This window comes from Quercus suber, unplaced genomic scaffold (genome assembly GCF_002906115.3).
Source record: "Quercus suber isolate HL8 unplaced genomic scaffold, Cork oak 2.0 scaffold_53, whole genome shotgun sequence".
Taxonomy (NCBI): domain Eukaryota; kingdom Viridiplantae; phylum Streptophyta; class Magnoliopsida; order Fagales; family Fagaceae; genus Quercus; species Quercus suber.
The window spans coordinates 1,805,239-1,826,730 of NW_027069518.1; the positions used below are offsets into that span (position 1 = coordinate 1,805,239).

At 39.2% G+C, this 21,492-nt stretch overlaps 1 long non-coding RNA gene across 1 annotated transcript; it reads right to left on the reverse strand.

The window, feature by feature from the left end:
* Positions 1-3,453: 3,453 nt before the first annotated feature.
* Positions 3,454-6,569, reverse strand: LOC111995100 (uncharacterized). Its single transcript, XR_002881124.2, has 3 exons — positions 6,238-6,569; positions 5,026-5,112; positions 3,454-3,825 (listed from the first exon to the last, which is right to left on the reverse strand). It is a non-coding gene; the product is annotated as an uncharacterized LOC111995100 (long non-coding RNA).
* Between the last annotated feature and the right edge of the window lie 14,923 nt (positions 6,570-21,492).

The following is a 21,492-nucleotide window of genomic DNA, read 5'->3' on the forward strand; positions in this document are numbered from 1 at the left end:
GCGGGGATGATAGCAAAAAATGTGACGTTCGATACAGTGGGTATATGGGTGCAAATATGGGGGGCTCCTCTTGATATGGTTTGCCCTCAAGTGGCAGGGGAAGTAGGAGGTAGACTAGAAAAGGTGGAGGAGGTTAAGCGGCGATGGAGGAACGATATGCAGAATTTGTTCATGAAGGTTAAAGTGGTCATTCCAATTTCTCAGCCTATTCGACGAGGGGGCTTTTTGTTGGGATCGGATGGACAGTGTACTTGGGCAATGTTCAAGTATGAAAGGTTGCCAATTTTCTGCCATTATTGTGGTTTGTTGGGTCACGGCCTCAAGCATTGCGCCAGTTATTTTACTGCTACAAAAATGGAGAGGAAGTGGTATGCCAATATGGGGATTGGCTGAAACCAAGTGGAGGTCGGCCTTGGTCACCGCCCAAACGAGAACCGGAATGTCATGGAAAGTCTCAGAGTGTGCAGGTAACAGTGGACGACAATGTCCAAACTGAAGAGCAGAGTGGTACGACGGCGGTGAATATGTAATGCAGTGCAAATTCAAACAAGTAAGACGGAAGGGAGGAAGGTAAGTCTGAGATTCTTGGAACATCCATAGGGCATGAAACATGGGATAAAGGCAATCCTGAGATGTTTGGGATGAACTCGGATAGTGGAGATAAAATTTCCAAGAAGCATGGGCCTACTGATATGGATATGGAGGTGTTGGATATAGGTTGGGAGGATGACAGCTATCCTAGTTTAATTTTAAAGGATCAGGATAACGTGGTTGATTCAAATTTGAAGAGGAATAATGAGGTGTCGAGTGTTTGAAAAACTCATGTTTGTATCGCATACAAAATATATGCAGTGAAAAATTAACGGATTTACTTCATTTGCAATTAATAACATGTACTACGTATATTTCAGAATATCAAGAAAGTGTACCTTGGTGCGGTGAAATTCAAAATCAAATATTAGAAGTACTTGGGAATATTCTTAATCTTCACTCCAATTCTACTTATGCCCAAAAAGTGTGGTCTCTCAATCAATTTATATGTGTATGATCAAGGGAGAATAAGAGAGTATCCAACACTCACATACAAACCATTTCATTCTTTTACAAAATTCTGTATGTTTCTCTCCTTATAGCTGATTATCTAATTGGGCTAACCTATTGGGTCATTTTAATTGGGTTTTAGTATGTGGCTTGGAGTGAGACTAAAATGGAACAAATAAGACACTAGCTCCAATGGGTCTTGGACTTTTCTGCCAACTCTTGACAAGTCTAAAATTACCGTTAATTATATTTAATACCACTATATAATTATAATTGTACTCTAGGCCTTATTAATAAATTATATCCCAAGACTTTATTATACATGCAACACTTTCATAAAATATTTGTAGTAATATAAAGTCATGAATATAGACTGCTACTTTGAAGATTCCTATATCTTAATCCTTGAGTACCCGGTTTAATCCTTTAAATTATTCATCATATATTTATGAAATCCAATTTCATAAATATATAATTTAGTAATTCCTTACTAAAGTGGTTAGGCCTAACATTCTGAATAACCAAACCTATTAAATTTATCTCAATGGAATATTTTATATCTCCGTTAAGAGATTATAAATTCCATCTTGAAAATATATGTTCCATCAACACTAAATGAATGCCCAATATACTGAAGTTTCGATCGTGACTTTAGATCTCACTCCTGATATATCAATATAACCTATACTTCATGATCAGGTCCATTATTTTCTCAGGATTAAGAGTTCATGTAAATAGAAGTCGTGAGATTTATTATTCATTTGACAGTCATTAGGAGAATAATAAATCTCACAGCGGTCCAGCTTAATATGTCTTAACTCTTAAAACATATCAACATATCAACTAGAAGTCTCCACTTCCATGATCAAGACAAATCATCTCAGTTGATATGTTATAATCTTCGCAGATGAAATGCTTAATTTCATTACCGACTACAAACTAAAATTCTGAGTTTACAAAGAACTTGTGATTTATATCTTTTGTGACTAAATTACATACAATGCATCTCATGAGCTATATGATAATGTCCAAATATTCATGTTACCATTATTTTAGATAATAATAAAACAATTTTATTAATTACAACATTAAGTCATACATAATATCATATAATAGGATTTAAGAGCATTAATCCTAACACTGAGTCCTAGTGCTGAGCATGTGGAGATTCAAACTAGGCATGGGCCGAGAGACTTAAAGAATAGGCCCACTTGAAAGAGGCTAGCCCGTATGTTATGTGGGTCGAGTGCTTCACAACAACATGAGGAATCTATCTTGGGAAAGAGATATGTGTAGGAAAAGAAAGAGGAGATAGGAATGGATTCAGAAAAATAATTAAGGAAGCATGAGAAGGTGGAGGAAAATTCACAAAAAATACAGCGGTAGGGGTGATGAATCACCCTTGCCAAGCAAAATAAGGCTTTTAATTTGGAATTGCCAAGGGCTTGGGAACCCTTAGACAATTTGTAGCCTTTGTAATATTGTGAGGGATCAAGCACCCACAGTGTTTTTTTTTTAATGGAAACATGATTGGATAAAGATGGATTTAATAATCATTGTAGGGAGTTACCATTTAGAAACAAACTCATTGTCAAGAAACCAAATTCAGGGTAAGGTTTAGCTTTGGTGTGAAAACCTGAAGTGCATCTTGAGGTGATTAATTATACTAAGAATCATATTCTAGCTAAAGTAGTGGAAGAGGATGGCATGGAATGGTTCCTGACTTGCTTCTATGGCTGGCCTGAGGCCAGTTAAGAGACTAAATCATAGGCACTTCTATCTTACCTCTCTACACTGGTGAATGGTCCTTAGTGTTGTATTGGTGACATCAATGCAATTTTATATGCAGCAGAAAAACAAAGCTCTTATCCATCACAGTATAAGTAGATGGAGGAGTTTGGGCAAGCATTGGACTCGTGTGGGTTAGCTGACTTAGGTTTTCAGGGCTATCCATTTACATGGAATAACAAAAGGCTAGGTATTACAAATACTAGGCAGCGGTTGGATTGAGCCGTAGCTAATGTGGATTGGAAGGGGACATTTCAAGATTGCACCATTACTCATCTGGTGTCACATTCTTCTGATCATCTACCACTTCTTATGCAAACCAGACCTAACAGAGGAAGCTAAGGTTATAGGGCACGTGGATTTAAAATTGAAGAATCATGGCTACTGTGGGATGATTGTGAGAGAACTGTTGAAAAAGCATGGAATTTAGGAAGGGCGACAGAATCGGCTATAGCTAATACACAAGAAAAAATAAGGGGTTGTGGTACAAATCTACATGCATGGGGCTCTTCGAAAACCCACCCAAATACTGAATGTCGCGCCTTAAACCCAAAGGGTCAAAAGCATGAGAAACCAAGCCTTCGTGAGACTATATGGGGAAAAAATTAATTCTTTTTCTTCCCATTTGATAAAGTAAATAAATATATTAATCTTTCCACAATACAAGTCAGAGCTCTATGATACATTTACAAGCAATACAAACTACAAATCATGTGTCTCCAAATGTATTTAACAATCCAACGCTCCAAATAAAATAAACACAAAATCACAATCCTCTCAAAGGTATACAACCTCAACAACAATCTAGGCCTACCACATTCAAGGCTAACAAACCTCAAGAACCCAATCTCTAGTAGCATTAGGTATGGCCTCGATAAATGTAGAAAGTTGAGTCACCAACCAATCATAGCATAAATCTCTCAATTAGCATAATGCTCCAATCACCACCAATAAAACAAGCTCCATGCCCGAGGTATAACAAATTTATCTGAAAAACTGTTGGAGAATGGGATGAGCTAAAGCCCAGTAAGTAGCATAATTAATGGGGGTGGGGGGAATGCAAGTTTCATGATGGTAACCAATTTGTAAAGTATGTTATAATCTGGGAAAATTCTAATTGAATACTGGAAGATCATTTCCATAATAGTATGACAAGAATGATTAAATAATTAAACACAGTTTCTCAAAGTAAATATCTTGAAACTATATACCATAATTTGTGAGCACTAATAATATAATTCCAATGTCATAAAATCTAACATATGGTAATTTATCTCAAAGATACCACACTACCACATAGACTAGGGGATCCACCCATCCACAACCAGCATTATTTTGTCCTTTCTGGTATGTAGACTCTTGGCCCCATGGACAGCAGCCTCACCAATACCCTCAAGGTTTTTCTCTCCTCCCATGGGTAGCAGAGAGAGCGCGTCAAATAGGACCTCTCTTGCATGTGGTCTCTTGGCCCCATCGGTAGTAGCCTCACCCACACACAATCAAGGAATTTCTTCCCCCCATGGGCAACAGGGAAGAACGCGTCATCCAAAGTGAAAGGGCACTGACCTAGATTTGATTCCATTGTCACAAAGACTACAGAAACCAAATTAGGTGATCACCGGGAAATCACACATGGCATGGTGTTAAAACCACATAAACTCACAAGTTACATTACTTTGAAACACATAGTTCATATCCAGGTAGTTTCAGAAAACCTTAAATAATCTAACTTCTACAAAGTTTGTAAGGTTTTCAACTTCATTCTTGTCAAAAATGTTACATTACTTTGAAACACATAGTTCATATCCAGGTAGTTTCAGAAAACCTTAAATAATCTAACTTCTACAAAGTTTGTAAGGTTTTCAACTTCATTCTTGTCAAAAAGATTTTCTATCAATTTCCCAAGTACTAAGACAAGATAAGCATCTTAAATTTTCCAATACACCATAAAATCCAAGATTTTCTTATCAAGATTAAATAAAGGATGCTCATTTTTCCATATCAACAATTTATGCATTTCCCCAAATGCAATACCAAATATAATGCATTTTCATATATATATATATATATTAAGGTTACGACACAATAGCTTTTAGGAAAGTATAATTTCCATAGGTAGTATCCAAAAGCATGTCTAACCCAAAAACATTTATATAAGATGGTTATTTTTCAAAATCCCATTAAAAAACTACTTACCTCAGAAAGCCGACTGATTTTACCTGAACCAGGCATCACAAAATCAACCAATCCCGTCACTGGGTCCATCACCAAGAATCTCAAAATCTAGAAACATAAGGATCAAGTCTATTAATAACAAGGCCTATTGCAAAGTTTATCATTACATTTGTCTCCAAAATTGAAAAGGATCCCCTAAATCAAATCAAATACACTAAAGCCTAGCTTGCCCAACCTAAGACAAGTACCCATTCTCAAACGAGAACCAAACAAGCATACAAACTCATAGTGTCACAGCACAAAACCAAAGCATTTTAATTCTCCCCTACAAGCAATGTGCACATAAAACACATCAATTCGAAATAGGGGTAGCATAACTCATGAGTTTCCCTTATGAGCACTAAACGATTAAACCAAACCATTACTAAAATTTACCAAGTAAAACTCATGTCGAAGAAAGCACATGAATTTACAAGCCAATCCATTCAACAAGGATTTGAAGTAAATTCCACAAAATCTCAGCGTTTTCATTGCACTTTCAGATTCAATACATAGCAGGCCAGCCATTTTGTAAAAATCGTTTGGTCAATGAAAAGTTATCCGATTAATACAAAAATTTAAGGGAACATTCGCCCATATGTATACAATGTACCACAGAAAATTCAGTACAAAAAGATTTTTCTATAATTTATTAAAAATCATGTATTGTGGCTGACTCAAATCTGTCAAAGACAGATTTACAGTCCCAAAAGGAAAATCATTATAATTATTATACTAGCCATAACGCTTTGAGACTTGAATCAAGTAAAAGGTATGTGTATTAGCTTTCATTACAGCCATCTCAGGCTTCCAGATTTAATCTATGGTAGTTATTATGAACTTTTAACTACAATGTGTGCAAAGTTTCTACAGAAAACAAATTAAGTATGGCAAAATGGTCTTTTTGAACACAAAACTTCATATCCCCTTTCAAGAAATATCATATGTTCATCCTCAACAAACCCTTTTATCATTGGTACTATACATAAACACCAGAATTTTAAGAAATTAACACAACAAGCGACCACAAAACAAAGTTTAGCAAAACTCATACAAAACCATAGATTGTTCAAAACTAAAAGAAACATCTCACACAACCCATATCAAAATATTATCCCCACCCAAGAGATTGACTCTACACAAGCTTAAGACTATAACCAAAACAACAAAGAAGTGGATCAAAGAAAATTTCACCTTTACACCACTATTTCAACAACTCCAGGAGAACACTTGCTGCCTCCATTAAAATGGAGCAGTGCTAGTGTGGTTTAGGTTGCTTTAAGTGGTGATAATGGGTGGTGGTGAGTAGAGGAAGCTTGCAATGGGTCAGCCATGGGGTGGAGAAAACAAGAAGAGAAGAAGAAGCTAGAGAAGAACACAAGAAGAGGGAGAGAACATGTGGATCCAAGGAGGGGGCCGTGCTGATTGTGGACCATTGACTACAAATATCTTGAGGAGACATTTACCACTCTACCCTTAGGTTTTAGCACTTCCTTAATTTTCACCAAGCTCATTACCACAAATCACAAAAATGCCATTATATGCTTTAGATATTCATAAGACCTTTGCAATTATAATTAACCACCTTAAAGAAAAATAAAATTCATTTGAAATATTATTCACATCTGAGATTTGCTTAAGAAAAATGCTTGGGGTGTTACATTGAAGAAATTAAGAAGATGCAAAAACAGGTTGAGAGATTAAATGCAGATGCACCAACTGAAGAAAGCAAAGCTGAATTTTTGGAAGTGAGCAGAAAGTTAGTTGACCTACTAGCAAAATAGGAGATATATTGGCACCAACGCTCCAAAGTTTCTTGGTTAAGGCATGGGGACAAAAACACTAGATTGTTTCACTCAAAGGCTTCCCAAAGAAAAAGAGGAAACTTTATCCAAGGCATAAGGGACTAGGAGCAAAAATGGGTTGAAGATAGAGGATATTGCTAGAGTGGCAACTGATTATTTTGAGGCCATTTTTACTTCAGGCGGATGTGATCAGATCGATGAATGTCTTGATACAATTCAACACAAGATGATGGAGGATATGCAAGAAGTATTGTCCAATGAATATTGTGTGGAAGAAATCAAAGTAGTGTTGTTCCAAACGAGACCAACAAAGGCTCCTGGACCTAATGGCATGAATGCTCTCTTTTATCAAAAATTTTGGCATATTGTAGGTGATGATGTGATTGCTGTTGTATTGGATTTTTGGAACTCTGGTAATATGCTACCTTAAATATAATTATACTTATATTGTACTTATTCCTAAAATTAAGTTTCTTGAGAGGATTTTTGATTATAAACCCATCAGTCTATGTAATATTATTTATAAAATTATATCTAAGGTTTTGGCAAATAGGCTAAAGCTCATTCTTCCTCGTCTAATCCCTTCCAATCAAAGCACTTTTGTACCTAGGAGACTGATTACTGATAATTTCCTAGTAGCATATGAAACTCTACATTCCATGCATTGTAGGAGAATGGGCTGAAAGGGATCATGGCTCTGAAACTGAATATCAGTAAAGTATATGATCGAGTGGAATGGCCTTTCTTGAAGGGTATTATGTCAAGGTTGGGTCTACCTGAAGGGTGGATTGATAGAGTAATGAGCTATGTGACAACTCTTAGCTTTTCCGTAAGTATTAATGAAAAAGCTTATGGTAATATCCTACCCTTTAAGGGGCTTTGGCAAGGAGATCATTTGTCACCTTATTTGTTTCTGTTATGTGCAGAATGATTTTCTTCACTGCTAGCCAGGGCAGAAGGTAAGGGGCGACTTCTTGGAGTATCTATATGCAGCAAGGCGTCTAGCATTTCCCATTTGTTATTTGCTAATGATTCATTGTTATTCTGTCGAGCTAATCAGGAGGAAGTGCAGGTTATTTTTGAAGTTCTACAGACATATGCAGCATCATTGGGCCAATGTATAAACTTTAAGAAATCCTCTATCTACTTTAGCAACAATACTGGGAGGGAACAAAGGAATAGGATTAAAATGACATTGGGCACAAGGGAGGTAGTGTAGTTCGAGTCTTATCTGGGGCTACCAACATTGGTGGGCGGATCTAAATATTAAATATTTTCTTTTTTAAAGGATAGAGTTTGAAAGAAAATCCAAGGATGGAAGGGGCAATTATTGTTTAGAGCTGGCAAAGAAATACTTATTAAGGCAATGGCCTAATCCATCCATACTTACACGATGGGGGTTTTCCAGCTACCAGTAAAGCTTTGTAATGAACTAAATGCCATGTGTGCTAGATTTTGGTAGGGTCAAGTTGGAAATGAAAGGAAGATCAATTGGAAGAGCTGGGATGTACTATCTCAACCGAAAAGAGAGGGTGGTATGGGGTTCTAGGATATAAGGGCTTTTAATCTAGCCATGTTGGCTAAGCAAGGTTGGAGATTGCCAAAGATCACGGGTCGTTGTTGTATGGGTGCTTCAAAAATAGGTACTTTCCTAGGAGTACATTCTTGGAAGCCTCTAATGTAACTAATAGCTCTTATGTTTGGAAAAGTTTAATTGCAACCTAACCAATTTTGAAAAAGGATGTTATTGGAGGTTAGGTGATGGAACATCTATTCATGTTACTCAAGATCGATGGATTCCACATTCCCAACAAATAAAGTCTTACAACCACCAATGGAGGAGGAATGGGAGTGGCGTGTCTCTAAATTCATTGATTGGACTGTACATGAATGGGATTGAGGTGTGCTTGTTGCTAAATTCCACAGGAATGATGTGGAAGCTATACTCTGAATTCCATTGAGTAGAAACATGTCCCTGATTGTAATACGGTTGCCTAACAAAAATGGGGTGTACTTGGTGAAATCTGGCTACCATTTGGCTAGAATGATATGAAGAGAAATGGGGGGATAGGAGGAGAGTTCGAGGGAGAGGCATAAGAACCGGATTTGACTGAAATTGTGAAACTTCCATTTACCAAACAAGATTAAGATATTTTCTTGGAGGGCATGTCAAAATATACTACCAATAAGAGAGAATCTGATGCGAAGGAAAATCAGTGAGGATGGCTTGTGCGAACTTTGTCGTCAAGAGAGTGAATTGGTGCTTCATGTCTTGTGGGGATGCGGTATGGCTCAAGATGTATGGCTGGATGTAGGGTTTGTCTAAAGAAATGTTCAAGAACTCAAGGGGACATTCTGCAGTTGTTTGAAGAATTATTGGATAGACTATCTACGGACGAGTTTGAGTTGTTCTTATTGTAGTGTAGGATGATATGGAATCAATGTAATTTTGTCAAGCATGGTGGTGTAATACAGGACCCATCCTGGCTGAATAAGAGGGCAGAGGACTTCATAGAATAATACAGAGAAGCTCAAGAGTAGCTAGTAGACCCAATTATTTCTTGTTCAGCGCAGCAGCAAGCTTCGTGGCTGCCACCTCCAGATTTTGCTTACAAGATCAATTTTGATGCAGTTGTCTTTGCAGGGATTAATGCTTCAGGTGTTGGTGTGATAATTCGAAATAATCTAGGAGAGGTTATGGCAGCTTTTTCGGTGAGAGAACCACCAATAAAGGATAGCGAGGAAGCTGAAGTTCATGCGTGCAGAAGGGTGATGGAGTTTGCAAGGGAAGCTGGATTTCAGGACCCTATTTTGGAAGGTGATAATGTGACAGTCATGCAGTCACTAAGGTCTTCACGAGCTATTTATTCTAGGTTGGGCTACATTTATAAGGATATCCAATGTATGTCAAGGGGATTTAGAACTCTATCTGTTAGCTGTGTTAAGAGAAGTGCTAATTATGCAGCACATTCTCTAGCAAAATATGCTAGACAAATAGTGGAAGAGCTAGTATGGTTGGAGGACCCCCCCTACCCCCCCACTGGGGCCCCACCTGCTCAAGATGCTTTGTATGTAGACAGTGTATGTTTATGAATGGATGAGATGGGTTTGTGTTCAAAAAAAAAAATTGAAATATATGTTTAACACAAGTGATTATATCGATATTATTAAAATATATATATGTAAAGGGGGAAATTTTTAAAGCTATAACTTATCATGGAAAATCTTGCATATCAAATTACAAAAATATCAATTATCATGAAAAATCTCAACTGGGCCTTGGTGAGATCTGAATCTCCTTGGGTGAAAGAAAGATGATAAGTTGTCCTTTTAGAAAAAGAAACAAATTGGGCCTCATTAAGTGCCCAACATTTTATTGGGCTTTGTGAAATGGATGAGTTTTAATATCAGTTTGGACTTGGTTATGTTAAATTACCAATTGTTCTAAAAGCTTAATCTATTGGGATATGGTAAATTTAATTATTTAACCACATAATTCTAATACTCCCCCTCACGTGTAGGCCGAAACTACCTTTTAATAGGTGAGGCCAAAATGTAGGAATTTAAATAAGAGATAAAGTGGAGCAAACAGAGATCGAACTCTGGACCTCTCTCTCTAATACCATATTAACTGATTATCCCAATAGTTTAAGCTTTTGAAATAATTAGTAATTTAATAGGTCATATCTATTGTTTTTTTTTTTTTTTTTTTGGGTTTCTAGAGTTGTTACGAGCTTGGGTTTTTCCTTATGGTAGCTTATTTGTGTAAACAAAGGCCATTTAGTTAGAGCCCAAACTATATGAACCATTGTAAAAAAATCCAAGACTTTTATGGGTCATTTGATCAAAGTAAAAGATGGTATTAACCCAATAAGAGGACCCCAATTATTTAGTAGTTTGAGGTAGCTTAGATAGATCAATCCAGCTTGTCCATGGGTGTTTTAGCCCATTTAGTTTTGTGGGTAATTTATATATATATATATATATATATTTATATATATTTAGCTCACCCATTTTAGCCTTTGCTCCAAGCCTCCAAGAGCCAAGAGAATAAAGAGATTCACTACAGTTTTTTTTGGGAGTTTGTGTGACGTGTCCAAAAACATTATAAGCTGGAAAGTGAAAAAAATAAAAAATAAATAAATAAATAAAAGTTATATTAAGGATTAACTCAAATGTTGCCGTTTATCCTCAAATGAGATTGAGACTTTGATTTGTAGATTTTTTTGGGGTCAAAGAGGAGACAATAGGAAGATTCATTGGGTGAAGTGGTAAGAATTGTGTAAACAAAAGACTCTGAGAGGTATGGGTTTTAAAGACCTCTCAATGTTTAATGAAGCACTTTTGGCCAAACAAACATGGAGACTCCTTCATGACACTCAATCACTTTCCTACCGAGTATTCAAAGCTAAATTCTTCCCAAACTCTACAATGATGGAAGCCAAAAATCCAAACAATGCATCGTATACTTGGAAGAGTATACTCAAAGGAAGGGAAGTTATTAAATGTGGGGCAGCTTGGAGAATTGGGGAGAATTGGGTTGGGGAGTTCAGTCCATGGTTGGAGAGATAATTGACTTCCTATAAAGAATATACCCAGGATTATTTCTCCGATGATTGAAGGTAGTGAAACTATCATGGTAAGGAATTTCATTGACTCGGTCTGCAAAATATGGAAGGAGGATGCAATTGATAATGTTTTTTTTTATGATTTTGAAACTTCAATCATAAAGAACATCCCCCTTTGCCATTCCATCCAACATGATGTCTTAATCTGGCCTTTCAATCCGGATGCGGAGTACTCTATCAAGTCTGGTTATAGATTCTTACAGGAAGCTAGTCTCTTACAACAACCTGGTTTGTCAATCACTAATTCCATGAAGCCGTTGTGGAAAAAAATTTGGAGCCTTGATGTACCGAGTAAGGTTAAAAACCTAGTGTGGAGTGCATGAAATAATTCAATCCCTACCAAAGCAAACATGGTTCAACACAAAATCATCACTGACAATATGTGTGATGTTTGTAAGTAGCACCAGGAGGATATTGTGCACGCCCTTTATCGATGTCCGGTGCTGGAAACCATCTAGAGCAAGACCCCAATGTGGAACCATTGTGCACTCAAGCAAAACACATCTTTCATTGATATTATTGATTTTATTTTTGCAGGTAATAAGGATCTTGTGCTCTTCACCTTGGTTATTTGGAATATGTGGAATCGTTGAAACAACCTTCGACTAGGCAAGCCAACTATCTCGCTCAAAAAAGTGCTAGATAACTCTCGGGAAAGACAATTTGATTCCCTTTCTAGTCTTTCGGCAATCCCACTCCAAAGGAACAAGCAACCTGCCACCTAGTCTCCCCTTGGAGCTAACTACTACAAGATAAATTTCGATGGTACCACTTTTGCTAGAGACAATATTGCTGGCCTGGGGGTTATCATCTGCAACAATGAGGGCCTTGTCATGGCGTCACTATCCCAGCAAATACCTCTACCATCCATGGTCGTCGTGGTTGAAGTCTTGGCAGCATGAAGAGCCCTTGAGTTAGCCTTAGAACTGGGTTTTGACAATATCATAATTGAAGGAGACTCGGAGATTCTGTTTAAAGTTTTGAAGAATGGATGCAACAACTTGGCTCCTTATGGGCATCTAACACAAGACATTTTATGCCTTAGCTCACATTTTTCAGTTTTTAATTTATCTCTTATACTATGACTAGGTAATAAAGTAGCTCATTCATTAACGAGGAAAGCAAAACTCCTCCCTCAAATGATTGTCTAGATGGAAGATATACCACCAAACCTAATAATTGTATTACAGGCTGATTTCGTTGGCCCCCCTTAATAATATGTGATGAAGGCAAAAACTAATCTCGTCAGTATGCTCCTCGTCAGTGTCAATAAATGATCTCTGTTACTTGTTATTAAGAAAAGAAAGGCAAGGGAGGGTTTCGCTGGCGTAAGGCCATGAGAATACTTTGATGCTAAAGTTAGATTATAAGTTCTCAAAAGAAGTTTTTCACAATTCTCTCGCAATGTTTCATGTGTCCTTACCTCAGTTCTATTTCCCTTTTTATAGTTTGCTTCGGGTTGGTGTAGTTATGTCTATTAATGCTGCTCTGAGCGTTTTTCTCCTGAGAGGAATGTGGCATTAATTGACAATGATGATTCCATTTAAGGTGTAATGGGTGACTGTTGTACCATTATTGCTTTTGTAACTGTTCCAGCGTCGTCATTGTCTGTCAACTGTCCTGTTGGCATTTATTTGCACTTTCAATGTACGCAGACTTGTCTTCATACATACTGACAAGGTCTTGCCCTTGAGCCCGACTCTGTCTTGGACGTAGCTATGCTTGTCTATCTCCTAGACATCCTAATCTTGATACTTATCAATACGCATTGAATTTCTTCTCCAAAAAAAAAAAAAAAAAACTAGTAAAAATTTGACAACTCAACTGTTTTGAAATTTTTTATTACTATAACATTACTGAAATAGAAAGTAATAGTTGATGATATTTTTTTTACCCATTTATTTAAAGGGTCATATTAATGGGTTCCTACAATTGTTAATAATAAAAATTTTTAAAAATATTTTCTAAACTAATGCCTTTATGCAATAGTTAATTGTGAGGCCTAAGAATCTGGCGACCTCAGCCCATTTTATATTAAGCCCAAGGCCCACGCCGAGGATGAAGAATTGTCCGAGGATGAGCGTAGAAAGCCCAAGTTGCCAAGAAATATCGCCAAGGACGATCCTGTCCTCGGCCATCCGAGACCACAAAAACTAAGGGCAACACGCCACCAAAAGCAGCCTCCCCAAGCACCCAAAAAAAAAGATAAGTATGATGGGTCATCCAGGGAAGCATGGTAAAGGAGCAATTCAAGGAGAAACTGTCACCTACACATTAAATGCGCACGACTGACGTTCTGGCCGTATTAATGGAGAAATGACCTCTGAACAGTGCTGCCTTAGTTGCTGCAACTTACAAGAGGTTTGGTAAGGTGGCTGATGAGACGGGTAGTCAGAGAGAGGCATGGATGATCAACAAGTGGAAGAAAGAGATCGTTTGAGGAGGACTATATAATAAGGAAAAACAGACCAAAAGGGGAGGGGGCGACCATGCTCATTCAATAATTATTACAAAGCTCCTCGGATTGTGCCGAGGACAAACTTTCTTAGATAATCTCAATTCATCTATGTTTGATTGTGTAGACACCCCATTTTACAACTTGCATTTAACCAACCGGTAAATCTTCAAATTTGTGATACAAAACAAATCTTGATGTTCTAACGATCATAATGGTATGTCATGGGTTTTGATCGGACCACCTGATCAAAAGTTATCATACAAACAATTTTCAATGATCATGGTTCACTTACATAATGGGCCTGATCACGTCCTATTTTAAACACTTAATTTTGATTGGTTCTCACAAGAATTAATTTAAAATTAATTAAGTGTAATTTTTGATTGGATTTCGTTTTATTTCATTTAATATATATATATATATATATATATGTTTTTACGGCATCTTATCTGCTCTTTTAAAAAAAAAAATTGCTGGAAACCATCTAGAGCAAGACCCCAATGTGGAACCATTGTGCACTCAAGCAAAACACATCTTTCATTGATATTATTGATTTTATTTTTGCAGGTAATAAGGATCTTGTGCTCTTCACCTTGGTTATTTGGAATATGTGGAATCGTTGAAACAACCTTCGACTAGGCAAACCAACTATCCCGCTCAAAAAAGTGCTGGATAACTCTCGAGAAAGACAATTTAATTCCCTTTCTAGTCTTTCGGCAATCCCACTCCAAAGGAACAAGCAACCTGCCACCTAGTCTCCCCTTGGAGCTAACTGCTACAAGATAAATTTCGATGGTGCCACTTTTGCTAGAGACAGTATTGCTGGCCTGGGGGTTATCATCTGCAACAATGAGGGCCTTGTCATAGCGTCACTATCCCAGCAAATACCTCTACCATCCATGGTCGTCGTGGTTGAAGTCTTGGCAGCATGAAGAGCCCTTGAGTTAGCCTTAGAACTGGGTTTTGACAATATCATAATTAAAGGAGACTCGGAGATTCTGTTTAAAGTTTTGAAGAATGGATGCAACAACTTGGCTCCTTATGCGCATCTAACACAAGACATTTTATGCCTTAGCTCACATTTTTCAGTTTTTTATTTATCTCTTATACTATGACTAGGTAATAAAGTAGCTCATTCATTAACGAGGAAAGCAAAACTCCTCCCTCAAATGATTGTCTAGATGGAAGATATACCACCAAACCTAATAATTGTATTACAGGCTGATTTCATTGGCCCCCCTTAATAATATGTGATGAAGGCAAAAACTAATCTCGTCAGTATGCTCCTCGTCAGTGTCAATAAATGATCTCTGTTACTTGTTATTAAGAATAGAAAGGCAAGGGAGGGTTTCGCTGGCGTAAGGCCATGAGAATACTTTGATGCTAAAGTTAGATTATATGTTCTCAAAAGAAGTTTTTCACAATTCTCTCTCAATGTTTCATGTGTCCTTACCTCAGTTCTATTTCCCTTTTTATAGTTTGCTTCGGGTTGGTGTAGTTATGTCTATTAATGCTGCTCTGAGCGTTTTTCTCCTGAGAGGAATATGGCATTAATTGACAATGATGATTCCATTTAAGGTGTAATGGGTGACTGTTGTACCATTATTGCTTTTGTAACTGTTCCAGCGTCGTCATTGTTTGTCAACTGTCTTGTTGGCATTTATTTGCGCTTTCAATGTACGCAGACCTGTCTTCATACATACTGACGAGGTCTTGCCCTTGAGCCCGACTCTGTCTTGGACGTAGCTATGCTTGTCTATCTCCTAGACATCCTAATCTTGATACTCATTAATACGCATTGAATTTCTTCTCCCAAAAAAAAAAAAAAAAATTTAGCACATATTTGTTTACAATTTCTACAAATTACCATGTTTATATGACATATTGTTTGTATTTGTTTGACATGACATGACATTGGCCACCTTAACCTAGGAGACCGGTTTTACCGGGCGAGATGGGTGCTTAATCCCTTCCCATCTCGTAAATTAGCCTCCGAACCAAGATCAAGGGTTATAGACTATGCTCTTGTAATTTTACATTTTTTAGATTGTAACTAGGGAATAAAGCAATGTAATTTACTTTTTTAGATTGTATCTAGGACAAAAAAGCATTGTAAATTTTTGTTACAAATTTGGTGTAAATTGCAATATACATTAATACAAAAGAAGTATTATTTTTTATTAAAGGTTTTCTTATTTTCCCTTTTAAATTAAATAAGTGGCGACTCCATGTATAACCCTCGATCTAGGGGGGAGGACATTTTACAGATTGTCATGAACATCATATTGACCGTTGTCCATGCACTAAAGTCTAGTTCTTTATCCCACTCTCTACAAATTCATTATATTGGGCTAGTTGGATCTGAGTCCACTCATCCATCAGAAGAAGTACTTAAATCCAGTCTCTACAATTGGCGCCATTTGTGGGAAGAACTTGTGCGTTAGTGAGTGCAATGGTCAATCATGGTAGGATCGAGCTCCCATCAGCAAGGGTCCTTGAAGAGGGTCATTTTAGCAGTCCCCTCAAGTATACGCTTCGAGGTACTGACCACACGGAGAGGATTGCTAAATGGGGCACAGTCCTAGGGGCTTCTGACATTAAGTGTACACCTCATGCCTTTAACAAGGGGCTAGTTCACGCAGGTCTAGTAGCCCAGAAGGAATATATGGATATCCTGGAAACTTTTGATGCGGTTAAACGGAACCTTAGTCAAGCTGGGTCCTCGAACCTCCTACTTCGGGAAGATCAACGCCGTTGGCAACATTCTTTGATGATTGCACAACCAGCGGTATAGAGCACATGGTTACAACCCTAATTGTTCCCACGTTGTTAGCTTATTTAAGGTTAGCGGCTGAGTGCTGCTGTCGATTTCGTTAAAGACAAGAAGACAATTTTTCGTTACTATCTACAACACCAATTCCAAGTCCTCTTGGAGGGAAAAACAACAATACACTCACTCATGAAATAATTTTTGCAGATAAATGAAAGATTCAGAAAGTAAAGCAAGTAAAAAGTGCAGATTTTTTATTAAATAAAGGAAAAGTACATCATACACCAAATGACTTAGGCAGGCTTGCCCTAAAGCTAACTATAGAAACAGAGGCTTAGGCAGGCTTGTTCTAAAGCCAACTATAAAAACAGAGGCTTAGGCAGGTTTGTCCTAAAGCTAACTAAAAAAAAAAAAAAGAGGCTGAGGCAGGCTTGTTTTAAGGCTACCAACAGTAACCGAGCCAGTATGGATGGTGCCGGCGATGAGAAAGGAGAAGAAGCGGAAGCACCTGACGGCCCCATCCCAAGATGTTCCCTTGATTCTCTCCCCGTTTCATGATAATTAAGCATTGGAAGCGGCAACACCTGGGCATCAACCGTTTCGGAATCTTGCAAACCTCCATCTGCGAGCAAACCGGACGCGAATCACTACCAGCTTGAAAGGCAGGCAAAGACGCATACTAGAGAAAAATGTTATATTTCTCACGAACCTTTCTCCTAACTGCAAAATGCCCTATCATCATGGTGAGACCCAAATTTTGTCGCACCGAAAGTCTGATGCAATTCACGCCCACTTCGGCTCTCGGTTGAAAGGTAGGAACACCTTTGGCCTCCGCTTCCTTTGCCTTAACTGCGTCGTCCAGGATCTGGGCGGCATTCTTGGTTCCTGAGAGGGGCTTGGCTTCCTTGCCCTCACCCTTATCCAGGGCCACCTCATTTCCCTAGGCCTTGATCACAATCTTGGTAAAGTTCTTGAAAATGCCTAGAGGGTTGAGAACTTAAAGTTCCTGTTGAACTCGAGGACTTGTAAAATGTGAGAGAACGACTCCCCCAGAGCGCCTTATATAGAAGGCGGAGGCTAGTGGAAATTAATCCGCATGGAATTCGAAGGAAGAATTACAAGCGATATTAATCCTGACCAATTTCCAAGGAAGCCACCAGCCGCTGGATCTGCGTTAATCCACAAAGATATTAATGAGGGCATGCCTCGCATATCGAAACATCAGGTACACAACTCGAACAGCCAAGAGACACCTCGTAACCAAAAGTGGCAAAAGAACTGGCACGCTGGGGCTACTGTCACACGTGAGAGTGGAAGGCCAAGCCGCCTTTGTCTAAGTCAATGTTGGGCTAAAGGCCCAGTCTGAGGAAGAACCCCCCTTGGCAAAGCAAGGCCAAGACCGTTATCACTCCAGAAGCAAACTTTCCAACGTTGAGGACAAGTTCCTTCACTCCAAGCAGTAATGATGAAGTACTAGATAGAACCAAGGTCTTACATGGTCCTTGGACTCAAACCTATAGGGAAACTAGCTACTTCACAAAATTAAGTACTAGACAGAACTAAGGTCTTGCATGGTCCTCGGATTCAAACCTATGGAGAAACTAGTTACTTTATAAAACTAAGTACTAGAAAGAACCAAGGTCTTGCATGGTCCTCGGACTCAAGCTTATGGGGAAACTAGTTACTTCACAAGACTAAGTACTAGACAGAACCAAGGTTTTGCATGGTCCTCAGACTCAAACCTATGGGAAAACTAGATACTTCACAAAATTAAGTACTAGATAGAACCAAGGTCTTGCATGGTCCTCGGACTCAAACCTATGGGGAAACTAGCTACTTCACAAAATTAAGTACTAGACAGAACCAAGGTCTTGCATGGTCCTTAGACTCAAACCTAAGGGAAAACTAACTACTTCACAAAATTAAGTACTAGACAGAACCAAGGTCTTACATGGTTCTCAGACTCAAATCTATGGGGAAACTAGCTACTTCACAAAATTAAGTACTAGATAGAACCAAGGTCTTGCATGGTCCTCGGACTCAAGCCTATAGGGAAACTAGTTACTTCACAAGACTAAATACTAGACAGAACCAAGGTCTTGCATGGTTCTCGGACTCAACCCTATGGGGAAACAAGTTACTTCACAAAATTAAGTACTAGACAGAACCAAGGTCTTGCATGGTCCTCGGACACAAACCTATGGAAAAACTAGATACTTCACAAAATTAAGTACTAGACAGAACCAAGGTGGTCCTCAGACTCAAGCCTAGGGGGAAACTAGTTACTTCACAAGACTAAGTACTAGACAGAACCAAGGTCTTGCATGGTCCTCGGACTCAAACCTGTGGGGAAACTAGTTACTTTTAACAAAACGGAGCGTGAGCATTCACCTAAGTTGCAAGCGTCGCCAGAGGGGAGTCTAGTGCCTCGGACACTTGCCCCAGCCTACTTCGATAAAGATGCAAAATGAAAGCGAGCCCATGAGCATCACTTAAAGCACTTTAATTGCTGAAACACTCTCTTAGGCTCGGCAAGTTTATGAAAGGCGTATGTTTGTATAAAGTGTACGTTGTGAACCAGAATCCTTTGTGATTCATCTAAAGGGAAAACAAGTTGCATTGCTGTGACTGTTCAGTTTTCGGTTAAAACCTGAGGCAAAATTTACATCATGGGTCCATCATTTTCAATTATCCAAGTACTACTGGCACACCACTAGGATTAACCGAGCATTGAGTAAAGCATTAAAGCATGATAAATAAAGAGAAATGTCATTCAAAGAAATAAGCGCAGACAATTGGATACATTACACAAAAAATAGTTTCATTACAATATCACTATGGCAAATAATAATAATAATAATAATAAATAAATAAATAAATAAAATAAAAAGAAGACTATAATGGCCCCAATCGACAAAATAGGATAGCCCATCGAGATGGCCTATTTCTTCAGCTTGACAGAGAGCTTGTCCTTGGGGGTCCACCGGGAGGTTTTGTCTGATTCCTTGGGATCCTGGCTCGGAGGGGCAACTTTGGAGGACTCTTTCTCGGTAAGAGGAGCCTAGGAGTTAGCAAGTGTGGCTTGGGAGTCAGCAGGAGGCTTTTCCACATCTTGGGGCGCTTCTTGATTATTGGTTTCTTCTTTCTCTAACGTCCCTTGGTGCTCAATCTCCTCGGCAGGCTTATCGGTTGAAATTGGATCCTTGGCAGCACTAGCCTGGCCTTCCTCTGTCGCTTTAGAGGCAGTGCCAGCTTTAAAGTTGGCGGAGGTAGCCTCACGAATGGCAGGGGGGTAGTACACTCTCTCGGCCCTTCTGAGCTTAAACGAGGCCTTAATCCCAGCTTGGTTGAGGGCCTCATTCCAAGTCTGGAGCAGTAGCGTATGCATACCTTGGGTACTTGAGCCTTGAGATTAGCCTCGGTCTCAGCCACTCCCGCAGTAAAAGCCTCCTTCTCCGCTCGCTCTTTAGAGCTTTCAGCCTCTGTCCTCGCAAACTCAGTCTCTACTTTAGCCCTCACGGCCTCGTCCCTGGCCCACTCGGTGACATTTCTGGCCCCTTCTGCCTCAACCAGTTTTTTCTTCAGGTCGACAATATGCTCATTGGCAATCTGCATCTGACCCTCAACTTCTAGCAGGCACCTGTCTAGTCCTTGGCCTATTTTTTAGCTCCAGCTAGGTTGGATACCGCGCTGTCTCTAGCCCTCGTCGCCTCCTTTAGCTCCTCCCTTACCTTCTTGAGATCAGCCTCAGAGTTCTTAAGGGTATTCGTGGCATCCAAGTACTTGTCGCGCTCCTAGTCTAAGATCCTACTCTGGTTATTAGCCTCCTCCTTCAACCTAAAAATGGCCTGGATAGCCTGCCAATCGAAACAAACACACAGTAAGTTGGGAAATAAGGAACAAAACCCAATGAAGGCACAAGTGTCAAAGGTCTTACCATACCCAAGTATCTCTTGAGACTAAGGACAACCTCCTGCCTCCTCAAGCTCCCTAGCTCGGCCATATCGGTGGGGAGTAGCAAGAACCTCTCTAGGGCATTGGCCACGTAAACACCTTGCCCCCTCGGAAGTCCCTAAGGGAGGTGTCATCCGTCAAGGGCTCCCCATGAAGCATGGCAGCAGGCAACCAGGCCTGGGGCTCGAATTGCCGGGCGACCACCTTTTCTTGGCCCTAGTGCCCAATCCTCAATTGCTTAGAGGGTCGTCGGGCTTCATCCTTCTCTTGGGAAGAGCAAGATCTCCCTCCGTCCATTAGATCTTTGCCTTTGGATGGCCTCTTCTTCTTCGGATTGGCGGACTCAAACTGAGGAGTCAGGGTCAGCTAAACGGAGGACGACCTAGTCTGCACGGGCTGAAGCTTGGGTAGAGAAGGAGGAAGCTTAGATTGTTGCATCCCTAGCTCATCTTTCCCCGGCTGGCCTTCGATCAGATCGAACAGGCTACAATGATTTTGCGAAGTCGAGGATCTTTGGCTTTGATCACGTACTTCGGAGCTGCGAACAACTTTTGAATCGGATCGTACCCGAGGATCTTGTGAGCAACTCTAACTTGATTATTGGCTTCGTTCACAAAGATCTTCGCCCTTAGTATGGTCTTCAAGTCTTCCTTGTTGACCAAATGGAAGTGTCGTCCGAAAGCGTGTGGGTGCAAAAAAGAAATCACGTTCATATTAGGAACCAAACAATGCAAACTACAATAACACAAAAGATCAAGTCCTCTCCTACTCTAGGCACCCCACGTGGTGTCCCTTCCTCTGTTGGACAATGAAGGTCGTTATGCCATTCCCCGA